General features: G+C 36.1%; 1 protein-coding gene across 9 annotated transcripts in view; it reads left to right on the plus strand.

The window, feature by feature from the left end:
- Positions 1–15,413, plus strand: part of LOC121727346 (poly(rC)-binding protein 3) — a 177,471-nt gene that overhangs the window by 136,776 nt on the left and 25,282 nt on the right. For all 9 annotated transcript variants that reach the window (XM_042115122.1, XM_042115119.1, XM_042115123.1 and 6 more), the window contains exon 5: positions 15,239–15,275. The gene's annotated coding sequence lies outside the window, so the exon portion shown is untranslated. The remainder of the gene's footprint in view (positions 1–15,238; positions 15,276–15,413) is intronic.

Raw genomic sequence — 15,413 nt, forward strand, 5'->3', positions numbered from 1 at the left:
ATCTACCCGCATGCCAAATTTTAGCCCGATCCGTCCAGTGGTTTGGGCTGTGCGTTGATAGATCACTATGTCAATCAGACGGTCAGTCACCTTTGAGTTTTATATATTACGAGCTTTTGCCCGCGGCTTCGCTCGCGTTAAGAAGTATTATTATATACAAACTTTTATCCCCTATTTCAACCCCTTGAGGTTGGAATTTATCAAAATCCTTTCTTAGCGGATGCCTACGTCATAACAACTACCTGCATGCCAAATTTCAGCCCAATCGGTCCAGTGGTTTAGGCTGTGCGTTGATAGATCACCATGTCAGTCAGTCACCTTTGAGTTTTATATATAAAGACAAGACATGCAATTTTCACCAAATATTATAGATATTTTGTAGTAACTAGCAAATATAAACCTATAGATAAAGAGTAGCCAAATAGGTACAGCGCCTCCGTGGTCTAGTGGTTAGAGCGTCGCTCTCGACTCCGGAGGTCGTGGGTTCGAATCCCGCGTTGGAAACTTGTTATTTCCAAGTTTGGTTAGGACAATGCAGGCTGATCACCTGACTGTCTGACAAGTAAGATGATCCATGCGTCGGATGGGCATGTAAAAAGTCGGTAATGCGCCTGATCTCTCGCCAGTCGTGTCGGTCTTCCGTCCCACTGGGTTATGAGAGTAAAAGGAATAGAGAGGTGCTCTTGTGTACTGCGCACACACTTGGGCACTATAAAATTACTCCTGCGTTCCTGGCCTGGTTTCAATTAAACCGGCCACCATCACCGAAACCGGTGTGGGGAGTATTATTATTATTATTAGGTACAGCGAATGATAGAGACATGTGAAAGAAAAGAGAGGAGGCCTTTGCCCAGCAATGGGACACTAACGGCTGTTAACAATAGTAATAATAAACCTGTAGATATTTCTCATCGTATTTATTGCCTTTGTAAATTTCATTCAACAAAAGAATAATGCTAAATTGAAATATGAATTATTTGTTTCGAATAAATTGATTGCTTGCATGTATTTTTAATCTATCGCCAATTGGTCGTGTTGGTCGTGTGTATGTGTATATGTGTGTGATCGGGGAGGCAGGCGGAGTATTGAAAGTTTCATTAACAGGCATTCAAGCGTCGCATCGTGATTGAGCAGTGAATAAACTGATAGTAAGCTTTGAACCTTCGGAAATAGCCTAAATTTCAGAGGCTGGTTTTTTGCCGTATGCGCTTAACTCCCGTGTGACTCGTAGCTTTTAATTTCGCCTGTTGATTAGCAATTAACTAATTAGTGTCGGGAATGATTGAAACGTTATTAAGCCGGTGATTAAGTTTGTAATGTGAAATGTTCGCACGTTGATTCCCTAAAAGTACCCCTAAAATGCAAATTATTTGAAAACTTTATTTCCTTTCTCAATTACTCCTACTCTTATTAATAAAAATCTGTAATTTTATCTATAGTATATTATATTATCTTAAACGTTACAGTTATACAATATTTTGTTTTGTTTGTAACGTTACAAAACTGACTTGATAGACAATTATAGGTATTATAAATAATGGGTACTATACCACAGGTATTACTACAACCGCCGCGCCGTCTTCACGATATTGCTTTCATAATTAATGAGGTAAACTTAAATTATTCAAATAAAATAGTATACACTAAAAGCAATATTTTTAGAATTTAATTTGCCCAGTGCCCACTTAATTATAAAGTACCTGGATGACCGAGCTTTGCTCGGTATAGCAAACACTCATTGACTTCGTGTTACTTAATAACGCCATCTTCTGGTCGTTAAAACAATTAGTTGCTCATATAATAGTATTATTATTCGCCAATAATGTCAGGAACACAATATTTTTCAGTTTATCGATTATCGATAAAACACGAATAAAAAGACATTTCCTGAGAATGATTCCTAGCTAGATCGATTTATCGCCCCCGAAACCCCCTATATACTAAATTTCATGAAAATCGTTGGAGCCGATTCCGAGATTCCAATTATCTAATTTATATATATATATATATATATATATATATATATATATATATATATATATAAAAATTAAAGACATAATATCTCCACAGAATCCAATTATACAAGAAATGAATAAAATACTGGACCTTATATCTCTTAATAATTAGGTACTATAAAGGAAATGTAGAAACGGAAAATGTTCTAATTTCCGGTTCCCATTCGTAGATTTAAGTTGGCATACGGTCTAAAATATATGGATATTATTACACAACATTTTATTTAATACTTTACCGTAAATATCCATAGTTAACCTTACATTAATAATAATAGTTTTAAAAATTTTGTAAACTATGAAATATAATTAACTAGATGACGCCCGCAACTCCGTTGCGCCAAAACTCTTTATTGCGGCGGAACCGTACATTTTTTCGGGATAAAAAGTATCCTATGTCCTTTCCCGGGACTCAAAGTATCTCCATGCCAAATTTCAGCATAATCGGTCCAGCGGTTTGGGCATGAAGAGGTAACAGACAGACAGACAGACACACTTTCGCATTTATAATATTAAGTAAGTAAGTATGGATGTTTACAACAATGTTTTAGTTGGAGTTGAAATGTATTCTAAAGCGACTTATTAAAAAAAAATTACCACGTGAAATTTAGATATTATTTTAGAATTAATGTTTTTTGTACGTTCAATTTTGTAACCGAGATTAATATTCACCTTAGAAAATATGTGGAAGCTGAGATTTTCGTCTGTTATGATTCCATCAGATTACCGTTAACAAAAAATGTACCCACGCGGCTGAGCTACCACAATATTATTACATTCCTTACGTTATAAATTGTAATTAAATTTTGTCCCATCCGTGCCAGACGCCAGTCTTGTAACTAATCTAAGGATAGCATTTTTAATATATCAGGGCACCTTTTTAATGTTTTATTTATATATTTTTTATTACTATTGTTATAAACAAAAGCTAGAATTCAAAAATGTATTTTTTCATATTAGTAATAATCACCAGTTAACCTCCAATGAAAAAAGAGGGATGTTATTTTAAAATATACTTTTGTGTTCAATAAAATCACCATAATATTATCAGAAGCCTCTCAGCTATATTTTTGCTTGAAGCTCGGCGAGCTTTTTGATAAATTGAGGAGATTTATTTTAATTTGTATATGGAAATCTTTAAAACGTCCGAAACTGGGTCGGCGTTAATAGATAATTAAAAAACAAGGGCGGGGCCTCGCTAACTACACGTTTTAATGGCGCCAGTCAACACCTCTTAACTAGACGTTTTAATTAAATTTCTGTCTTCATTGTTGCGATTTAGCGCCCTTCGTGTTATAAAAAGTAATGTTAATAAGGCCCAGTCTCAGTTTTACGCGCGTTGTAAATCAGCCCGCTTTTCATTTCGTCAGGGATTCCCGACCATTTCTTTTCCCGACATCTCTGTAACTATTGGAATTTATAAGACCACGCGACGTGCCCTTATTAAATTACACCTGCCCGATCGCCGCTTTACACCTCGTCAGCTCTCGGTTACTGCCCCTCGCCGTCTTATTCCGACTCATTGATAAAGCAACTCTCTTTTTATGGACACCGAAGATCATAGATACGCCACGGCTATTGGGTTTGCGGTCGCGTTAGATCGCCATTGAGAATTGAATTTTGTTTTTCAATTCTGCCGAGTCTATAACGTTATTACTTGAAGATATTAATATTTTGCAATTAATACAACTTGTACAAACAAGTTTAGTAATTAAGAGGAATGTATTAAAGTACCTGTTCACAGTACAGATACGTGTACAAAACAGTCATGATATTTCGTTTGTTCCGGAAACTTCGGCGTGCCCCGACGGCGCGGCGCACGTATGCTAGCAGACCTAATCCGATTACAGCCTCCGTACAATATTTAGTCACTGACACATGGGAAATATACTCTGACGGAGCAATCGCTTAAAAAGATTACGGACGTCTACTTTTATTTTCCGAGATTCTTATAAACTTAAACAACTTTAAAATGAATTAGATTAAGTTCTTCATAACACTTTAAACTAAATATCATGCTTATTGTGAAAGTCCACTATAATCTATAGAAATTTAGGTCATGCCCGAGAAAGCAATTGTTATTTTTTTACATTTTACAAACAATGTTGTTTAATTTAAAGTAGTAACAATATTAAAAACCTCATATCACAATAATTATAGATACTAAATATGTACCTATATCTCTACAACAAAATTTTCTTTCTCAAATATTTGCTAGTTTTCATATTAATCTTAGCGTTTTGACAAATGTGGCTTAACGTTGACCGTACTTACAACAGAAATAAATTATAAGAAATTTATTAATGCAAATCCAGGGACAAAATATTTATCATACAAATTGTCCCCTGTCAGGCCGAAGATGCCACTCGACCACCGCCGGCTGGACGCTCAAAATAAACCGCGGACCTATTATGTACCTGTTTTATTAATAAATTAAATCATAATTCATTGAAGCGATTAATTTTAATTGAATCGGCAAGGAAGCCTTGATCATTCACGTTTAATAAAGGCGAGTATCTCATTTGAAGTGGTTTCAAATACAAAAGGCAACTTTGAATGCGAATTGCTTATAATAGGAATGGATAATATAATGGTGAATCTCTGGAGCATTATTTTGGGATTTGTCTTAATTCATGTTGTCTGCAACAAATACCAAATATTATAATTGTAGAATACTAGCTTTTATCAGTGGCTTCGCTGAGGGCATATCCCTAATTTTCATGCTAAAATAAGCCTATATATAATTGTACTGTCGGTTCTTGGTGGAAATTTATTTTAAACACAAATAAAACTGCATTGTGAATTTTTTTCTAATATATTCATTAATTATTATAAATTTTAGTTAAAAATACAACAGGTTTCGAAATAAGACCTAATAGAAAGAAGAAAGAAGAAGAATAGTAGTGTTTGTGCGATAAATTAACAAACACACACACACTCGAAAATTTTAGACACTTAATTTTATGATAATAATATTATGATTTATTTGTTCTAAGTTACTTATAAACATCTGTACGTTATAAAATGCTATTCATGTATTTATAATTAACAATGCTGGCAAAGTACTTTCTTTTAATTTTTCTGATGATGAGGTTATTGTGAACAATGGTAACCTCTTACTATCGACGCATTTTTGGTTTTGATATGACCGGCGATGACCTTAATAACTTAACTAACTACCTAAGTTAGGTCTTGTATTTTAGACTACCTAGCTCTAGATGCAACATCAATGAATCTTGATAGGGCAAAAACAACATGAGCATTGACCACTTGGCTAAACAAAGAACATGTCACGAACAGCAAGTTACATGGAATTATTTGAACAGCAATTATTATCATCATACACGTTAGGGCCCTTCCACAGGACGATTTTGTACGCTCGTTTGTATCGATACAAACGCAAGTTACAAGCGGAAGGAAGCCGAAACGTTTTAAACTTTATATCTGCCAAAGCACGATAAAAACGCGCAGAAGACGAGAGCATCAGAAACGCCCGTCGTCAGTGCGCTAAAAATACGCCGTGTAGAAAGGCCCTTAAAGTCCTAAGGTAGTTGTAGTACAAAAGTAAAGTATATGCTTAATAGTGACGTTTTATAAAGACCATTAAATTTTAAATATATTTACCGGTTTAGGTTATTAAGAAATTTTTACTGTGCCTACTAGCAGGTAGGTAGTATAATAATATAACAGTAATAATAAGTAATAAGTAGGCTCAAATTCCTATTGACTGAAACCTTTCAGTCAATAGGTTTTCCTATTGGCTTCTATAATTATTTTCTAACATATAAACAACTAGCTGTTGCCCGCGACTTCGTCCGCGTGGACTTCAGTTTATAGCGCGCGATGTCAACAAAATTGGTGTCAAAAGCTTTTATAAAAAATACCCTGGTACCCCTTAAATCAAAACAGCTGTGCAGTGTGCACATAATATTTCATTTTTTTAAATTAAACTTTATATATTATGCCAAATTTTAAAGCTTATATTTTAGCCCCCCAATTACACAACTTTACCTATAAACTATTTATCATTGATAGGTTTAAGGTTACGTCACTCTATGTAATATAATGTACTGGCTTATTAAATAACGTTATAAAGAAATAACAATCGAAAATAATCGTAACTCAAGTGTATGATGATACCACCTCTTATAGAAAGATGTTGGGCAAGCGTTAGCGCGATGTAAGAGACGCACAGCGCCATCTAGTATGAATTATTGGAACTAACTTAATTTGAACAAATTTTCATATTTTCGCCCCCTTTCAACCCTTTTTTCCAGTAAAAAAAGTAGCCTATGTCCTTTCTCAGGCTTTAGACTATCTGTATACAAAATTTCATTACAATCGGTTCGGTAGTTTTGGCGTGAAAGCGAGACAGACAGACAGACAGACAGAAATACTTTCGCATTTATAATATTAGTATAGATTCCGTGTAAACAATTCAAACTGCATCGAACGATAACAACTAGCCGATTTTAATCACTATCAATGTTAAGAACTGCTAGCTAAACCAACCGATTATGATAAATTGCTATGGACAAATGGAGTGCGGACATGCCGGACGCGGTGACGGTTGTTTAAGCTTCCATTAAACTGTGTTTAGCGATCGATTAACACACCGTAATTGCACTGAGAGGTTATCGTCCGTAACAAACAGTTTTGTAAAATGGGAAGATAATCCATACTAATAGTATAAATGCGAAAGTGTGTCTGTTACCTCCTCACGCTAGGTAAACGGATGAACTGATTTGGACGAAACTTGGTATGGAGGCAATTTGAGTCTTTTTTTTATGAAAGAAGGGGGCAAACGCGCAAACGGATCACCTGATGGAAAGCAACTTCCGTCGCCCATGAACACTCGCAACATCAGTAGAGCTGCAGGTGCGTTGCCCGCCTTTTAAGAGGGAATCGGTGTAAGGGTAAGGAAGAGAATAGGGAAGGAAATAGGGTAGGGGATTGGGCCTCCGGTAAGCTCACTCACTCGGCGAAACACAGCGCAAGCGCTGTTTCTTGCCGGTTTTCTGTGAGTTCGTGATACTTATTTCTCCGGTCGAGCCGGCCCATTCGTGCAGAAGCATGGCTCTACCACGTTTCAGTCTGACTGTTTGTTACCTTTTCACGCTTAGGTATTAACGGATGAACTAATTTTGATCGGTATGGAGGTACTTTGAGTCCCGGGAAAGGACATAGGATACTTTTCATCCCGAAAAAAATTACAGTTCTCGCACGATGAACGAGTTTTGGCGCTACGAGGTTGCGGGGGTCATCTAGTACTATGTACAGTAGCTCTACTATGAGTTTAAAGCTATAGTATTTATCGATACTCGATACCGACTACGTAAATGTTTAGTATTTTTAATCTTTTGCGATTATTGTGATTGATTGATTGAGATGATTTATGTGAAAATTTTGTACGCGGCTGTAAAAAATTTATGGTGTAGACGTGGAGATGAATATATTATCTTTCATTTGAAACAAAAATATCCTCGCAGTTTGACTCCTAATTCTTTAAAGTGGTACCTGAAAATCACTCATATTTGTGAAAAAATGTGATAGCGTCCTTAATAATCAATATATTTTACCCATTTAAAGGTTTAGTATTTTCAAACTAGACCTGATAAGTAGGTACTTAATACCCAAACTTGTATTCAATAAACCTCACTGAATAGCCTCAACATTTGCATCGTAATATCGGTGAAATGAAACAACCATCGGCAAACACAAACATTCGGCTCGCCTTAGACGTTGGCAATGAATAATATACCCACTCGGAGTTCGTGAGCTAGTCGACCGAGTGATTGCTTTCCGCTATTAGAAATTAGCTGCACACATCACTACCGATACAGTGCTGCCAACACTGCAGTAATGCACTTCATTGTACCGGAAATCCGCAAGCACTGTAACGTTTACTTGCAGGATATTGGTATTGTTAACTTGTGTTATTTCTTAATTTTACTTATTTGGCTTATTTTCTATAGCTGTATAACGTCCCAAAGTTACGAGAATATTATGTAGGTACGGAAAAAATCTAATAATTTGTTATTTAAAAAACTTTTTAGGTTAACACAAATAGATGTTACTCGTATTGTACAAAATATTTATAATTTACTAGACGACGCCAGCGACTCAGTTGTGCCAAAATTAGTTTATCGCTCGGGAACCGCACATTTTTCCGGGATAAAAAGTATACTATGTCCTTTCCCGGGACAAAAAGTACCTCCATGCAAAATTTCAGCAAAATCTGTTCAATAGTTTGGCCGTGAAGAGGTAACAGACAGACAGACCGACACTTTCGCATTTATAATATTGGTAAAGTAACAATACTGACTTTCATGAGACATTGCTTCTTAGAAACTTCCTAGAATTTATTAAAGTAAAAAATTGGCAACATGACCATTGACCATTATAAGTATCATACTGAAATAATATTATGCAATTTGAATATTTTATTTCTGAAAATAATGGAAATATGTTAAAGTCCAAAGTATAAGTCTTTTGAATAATGACGAAGAATAAAAAGTTCGTTGCTACTTTTTCGTGGCTGTTAAAATGCTAAGTTTAAGCTGGTAAGTTTTGGTAAATTAGTAGAAATAAGAAGAATATTTATCAAATAAATAAAAATTACACACTTTCGCTGCGGTCTTAAAGCTCTGGTAAAAAGTTTTAAAAACGAAAGAAAAATCTACTTTTATTTCTTTACTAAAGAGCATTAAAGTTTATTTTATTCACTCACAGCACATTTTACCAAAGCATTATTAGAGTGTGTGCAAAAAGCAAAAATCCGTTAAAAAGCCAATCAATTCAGCAAATTAATTGCTTTCTACACTCTTTACTGCTTTTAAAGCTTCGAACGTAAAACATGAAAAGAACTCAACATTTTATTGTCATTCTTCGACAAAATGCTGTCGTGTACAAATCTGTTTTGCAGTTTTTATGGTTATTGAGCAGATTTTATTAACTCGTTCGTCTTAGGACAGATTCTGGCTTAGACAGATTCTTGTAACGACAGATTCTTGTTACGGCAGATTCTTGTTTCGGCAGAATTAGTACTGTCGCATACACTTGATCATAATTTAAATACTCAGTAATAATAAATTTTATCAATTTAATTACAAATTAATTAGAATACATTGTGGACGTGGGAGAGGCAAATAAGAGGGGTGAACAAGGGCGGACGGTGCAAAAGTGAGGGCGGACGTTCCTAGTTCTAGGTTACCTTTTCCTCCCCATCCGACCTCACGAGTTTTCTTGTATCACGTCCGCCCCCACTTCCACACCGTCAGCCCACAGTTCCACACCATGCTCCCCACTTCCGCATTGTCAACTTCCCCTTCCAAACCGTCCGTCCCCACTTCCACACCATCCTCCCTGCAACCACATCGTCCGCCCCCTCTTCTACGCCATCCTCCCCACTTCCACACCGTCCGCCCCCACTAGTTTTACTCTACCATGTCAACCCCACCTTCCATATTATCCTCCCCACTTCCGCACCGTCCACCCTTACTTCTAATTTGTCTGGACCCACTACTACTCTGTCCACCCCCCACAAAAAATAAGTGACTAAGACTTTCGCCAGTCAGTTGTTGACGGGTTCTTATTTTTTTTTTTATTAAATAAGAGGGCGAACGAGCAAACGGGTCACCTGATGGTAAGCAACTACCGTCGCCCATGGACACTCGCAACATCAGAAGAGCTGCAGGTGCGTTGCCGGCCTTTTAAGAGGGAATACGCTCTTTTCTTGAAGGTTTGCAGGACGTATCGGTCCCGAAATACTGCTGGTGACAGTTCATTCCAGAGTTTTACAGTTTTTTAATTAGAATTTGTTTTTTTAATGGTTTAAGACTTTAAGATTTAATTTTTAAAATAAACCAACATAAATTACTACTTACGGGATCCCTAGAACATTTTTTTTTATTACTATCAAGCAAAATTTTTGTCAGTAGCTTCATTTTGATAAGACGAACAACTATTTTATCTGCGAAAAATCTCGAAAGTAAGACTACGCTAACAGAGATAGAAGAGATTTCATACTTTGAATTGATGGTCCTAAAATATGGATTGTTCTATTTATAGGACAATGTTACTCTTAAATTATATAACTACCCTATCAACATAAAAAAAACAGCTAGGGTTCCGTTTATGGGTTCAGTAGTCAACCAAGTTTTGTTGATTACAGAACTCTATAGCAGAACCCTAACAGGTTAGCTTGCTAGTAATAAAAAAATTGTTCTAGGGCTCCCGTACTATACGTAGTTTTTACTTTTGTTGGTCGTGATACTTCTGTCATAACAAGAATCTGCCATAACAAGAATCTGTCGAAACAAGAATCTGTCCTAAAACCAACGAGCCATTTTATTTATTTATCGTTTAAACAATTTATTATAATCAGAAATATAACTATAAAGGTAAATATATATTTCAATTACTTAGGTTTTTACGTGACTTTTAAAAATATACCTAAACAAATTATACAAAACTATTTTCCTACTATAATAGGGAAAGGTATATTATAAAGGCAATTATAGCAATTCACTGAGTAAAAGGTCTAAATAAAATCCGGCACGAATGGGCCGGCTCGACCGGAGAAATACCACGTTCTCACAGAAAACCGGCGTGAAACAGCGCTTGCGCTGTGTTTCGCCGAGTGAGTGAGTTTACCAGAGGCCCAATCCCCTACCCTATTCCCTTCCTTACCCTCCCCTATTCCCTTCCCTTCCCTTCCCATCCCTACCCTCCCCTATTACCCTATTCCCTCTTAAAAGGCCGGCAACGCACCTGCATTTCTTCTGATGCTGCGAGTGTCCATGGGCGACGGAAGTTGCTTTCCATTAGGTGGCCCGTTTGCTCGTTTGCCCCCTAATTTCATTAAAAAAATATACAAAACTATTTTCCTACTTTAATAGGGAAAGGTATATTATAAAGGCAATCACAGCAATTCACTGAGTCAAAGAGGTCGTCTAAATAAAATTGAGCTTGTAAGGTATCTTTAGATTACTGACATGCTACATTGGGTACAATATACCCATACTGTTTTTTTAAAGCATCTATTATTTAACATCTTCACTATCCAGCAGCTGGCCAGCGTATATCCAGCTAGATATCTAGCACATAGTGTTATAATAGACATTTCAGTCAAATCAATCAGGAATGCGATATCACAAGTACGCGCATTCCTGCGGCGACATATTATTATCACAATGACCAACAATAGCGCATATAATATCTAAGCATACATTGACATGAGCCGCATTGCTCTGTATTATGAGAAATTGAGAACCGATCATTAATATCATTCGTACAATAGGCTGTAGGGTGTAGCGCAACGACAAAATATTTTTTGTTGTCAAAGTAAGTTATGTAAAACAAATAAACATAGTTTCTATCACCCATGTCCAAAACTTCATACTAATAGTATAAAATACTAGATGACGCCCGCAACTCGTTTGCGCCAAAATTCGTTTATCGCGCGGGAACCGTACATTTTTACGGGATAAAAATTATCCTATGTCCTTTTTCGGGACTCAAAGTATCTCCATGCCAAATTTCAGCAAAATCGGTTTAGCGGTTCAAGCGTGAAGAGGTGTTACCTCTTCACGCTTGAACCGCTGAACCGACAGATAGACGGACAGACACACTTTTGCATTTATAATATTAGTATGGATATAAAATTATAATTTTCATAATTTAATGCGTCAAAAATTATATTGTTATGAAATAAAAATACTTTTTTTTATTAAAAAGCTTTATTCATCAGCGTAGGTGTTTCAATTTCGATATTAAAATTCGATGCAAAAGCTAGCGGGAACTTATAAAAGACTGTTCAGCTGCGTACTAGACTTATTAATGCATTTTCACAAAAAATACCGACTAAGCTTCGTTCATAGCGAAGGCTTTTGTATAAAGATTCGTTAATTAGAAAGACTCAACAATACATTATTCCTATGCTTTGTTAAATTCCTATATCGTTTTTATTGGCTCCTATTTATTTCGGTTTATTGATGACACAAGTGTGAAATACAATTCTTAGTCGACCCATTTCAATGAATTTTTATAGACAAGGCAAAATTTTAAATATTTTTTAGTTACTAGATAATAATAATTTCTCAAACTGATAGAAGTTGCGTAGATGCTTGAAACCGTTTCGTAGCTAAACTCTACGCCTCCGCTACCGTCTACGACGTAGGCTCTACGACGTAGGCTCTACGACGTAGGCTCTACGGCGTAGGCTCTGCTACGCCATACATATTATGCAACTTTTCGCCACCGTCCCACGCGAAAAATGTACCATTCTCATCACCTTGATGAGTGGCAGTCTTCCACCGTGCGTTTCTCGCGTAACTCTCTGCCGCGCACTGTAAAACTCTGGAACAAACTGCCACCAGCAGTATTTTCGGACCTATACGACCTGCAAACCTTCAAGAAAAGAGCGTATTCCCTCTTAAAAGGCCGGCAACGCAGGTGCGTTCGAGGGAATACTCGCAACATCAGAAGAGCTGCATGCAGGTGTAGCTCTTCTGATGTTGCGAGTGTCCATGAGCGACGGTAGTTGCCTTCCATCAGGCGACCCGTTTGCTCGTTTGCCCCCTTATTTCCTTTAAAAAAAAACATGCTGGACAGTATTTTTTTTAAAATAGACGCTAAGTAGTAAATTGATCATACTTGATTGTTTATGAAATACTGAAGGGGTTGCAAGTACGTTACCGGCTCTCTATTAAGAAATACGTAAATTAGAAGTGCAAGAAACCTTCATTTCCTTCTTTAAAGCAAATATTTTTTCTCGTAAAGTAGGATTTCTTTCAAGGTTAAATAATGCACAACTATATAGCGGAAACAGAAAATTTATTACAACAATTTTCCTACCTGCAAGAAATTAAATGCCAAGCATACAAAATAGAGAGCGACTTAGCAGAGAAAAAACAAACAGACATCGTGTAATCCACAGACAATTTCTGACTTAAGCAACACAAAGTGTTGTAAAAAACTGTCCGAAGCAGCCGTAGTACCTACATTTTGAGAGAAGGAATGCAAAAGATTTAATCTCTTTGTCGTTCCAAAAGATTTGCATGAAAAACGTCAGAACTGGAGATAAAAGAATAAAATCCGGTTACTTAATTTGAGAAGTGAGCTTTCTATATTAGAGGATTATCAAGTTTAATTAGTTTCGAGAATACTTAATGGAAGGTTGGCCGTTCTTATATTAATCCCACTTTAATAGAGGGCTGTTCTATTCTCAATTCAAATAATGATTCGAGTGGGAGAATAAATCATAAATCGAACTAGAACCGGCGCGCTACAAATCGCTTAATTTCGTATTGCTTTAAAGTTTAACTTTAATATTGTTACAAATTGATAGTAATATATAGCTCAACTAAATGACGCCCGCAACTCCGTTGCGCCAAAACTCGTTTATCGCGTGGGAACCGTACATTTTTCCGGGATAAAAAGTATCCTATGTCCTTTCCCGGGACTCAAGGTATCTCCATGCCAAATTTCAGCAAAATCGGTTGAGCGGTTTAGGCGTGAAGAGGTAACAGACAGACAGACAGACAGACAGACAGACAGACAGACAGACACAGACACATACACAGACAGACAGACACACTTTCGCATTTATAATATTAGTAAGTAAGTAAGTATGTACGTATAGATAATAACTTGTAGTAGCGTTTTATTGTCATATTTTAAACTCTGCATCAAGCATTCTGAACACCAGGCGCAACTTAGCGCTTTAGTTATTTTCTGCGTCTAATTTAGTCAATTTATTGAACACAACTCACATCTTACGAAAAAATTATATTGCCATAATATTATTATTTGTAAAATTATATTTTAGGGTTCCGTAGTCACCAAGGAACCCTTATAGTTTCGATCTATCCGTCTGCCTGTCTCTTTTTTGTAAGATTCAGAAAACAAAATTAAACATAGAGTTATCAACTTTGATTTTTGAGGCCAAAAATTATGCCATCTGAAAGATACTACTTTGAGGCTATGGCCCCTAGCCAAAGTTAAAAATGTACGTTACCTAGATTTTTTTTATAAACATTTCTGTCAAATATCGCTGGTAGGCCGTAGCCTATCCTGACATTTAAAAACTTACATATTATAAAAACTTTTCGAGACAAACCTTAAATGTAAAGAATACTTATCTATATAAATAGTAACATCAAGACTAGTATCCCCAACTTATTCTATTGCATTTATCTATGCCACGGTCCCACCTTGTAATGTGTAATTCAGAGAGGCTGTCACTCGCTGGTGTGAAATTTATGGGACTCGACTTTCTAAATCCGGACGTAGGTAAGCTGCCGTACCACTGTATCGACAAAAGTTTACTTATTCTTGGAAAACAATAGTGGGTGTTTTTATGTATTTACTTTTTGGAAAAGTGTTTATGAAGTAATACGTACTTAGATAATTTAATTATCAGGGCGAGTGAAGCGAGCCCTATACAGGGTGTAACAAAAATAAGTGATAATACTTTAGGGTGTGTACGTGTTCCTTGTAGAGAGTTCACTGTGAAAGTAGCAGCGCTGAAAGACGAATTTTTTTTTCACTTTTGTATGGGGAAACTCGTGACGCTCGGGCCTTTGCCCATACAAAAGTGAAAAAAAAACGTCTTTCAGCGCTGCTACTTTCACAGTGAACTCTCTACAAGGAACACGTACACACCCTAAAGTATTATCACTTATTTTGGTTACACAATGTAGTACATGCCACAATGTTTACATTTTACGGAAAAACTATCACGCCTATTGATTTGTGCTTAAAAAAAACATTTAACATAGTTATTTTTATTTACATTTGGATGTGTTATAATCAGTCAGTCAAGGTTTTTTATACTTATGTGGATTGTAGATGTGTTATCACCAGTCAGTCAAGGTGTGACGACGCGAGACCTCACAAAGCTCGGATTTTAGCTAGTCTAGATAATTTTATACTTCTCTGCTGTTTTTACTGGTTACTTTATCAATCACACTAAAGAAAGTTGGCAGGTAAATAGATTTGAGATTTGACAAGAAATATTTAGACATCTGCGGAGTGATACCCAATTCCATTTCAATTTAAATTCGGAAACTTACCGCGTTGTAATTGGTCAGCGCTAGGCGGGGCGAGCGTTTATTGGCTGTTGTGAAGGGAAGTTGTCAACTTCCGAGTCGAAGTGTTCATTGTTAATCTGAACTTAGAATCCCATAATTTAAATATTTTAACGTAAATTTCATTTGTTTCAGATTAAAACTGGAGTAAAATTACTTGGACTAGCAACATGTGAGTATTTTCAGCATTACATTTATAATTTCATAATAATTGACTCTCAAATAAGTATACGTATTAATATCAGTTGTAAATTTAAATCAATAATGGAGCTATCAAATGTGAATTTAATTAGTAATTCATTATTAAAAT

The sequence above is a fragment of the Aricia agestis genome, chromosome 5, assembly GCF_905147365.1.
Source record: "Aricia agestis chromosome 5, ilAriAges1.1, whole genome shotgun sequence".
In the NCBI taxonomy this organism is placed as follows: domain Eukaryota; kingdom Metazoa; phylum Arthropoda; class Insecta; order Lepidoptera; family Lycaenidae; genus Aricia; species Aricia agestis.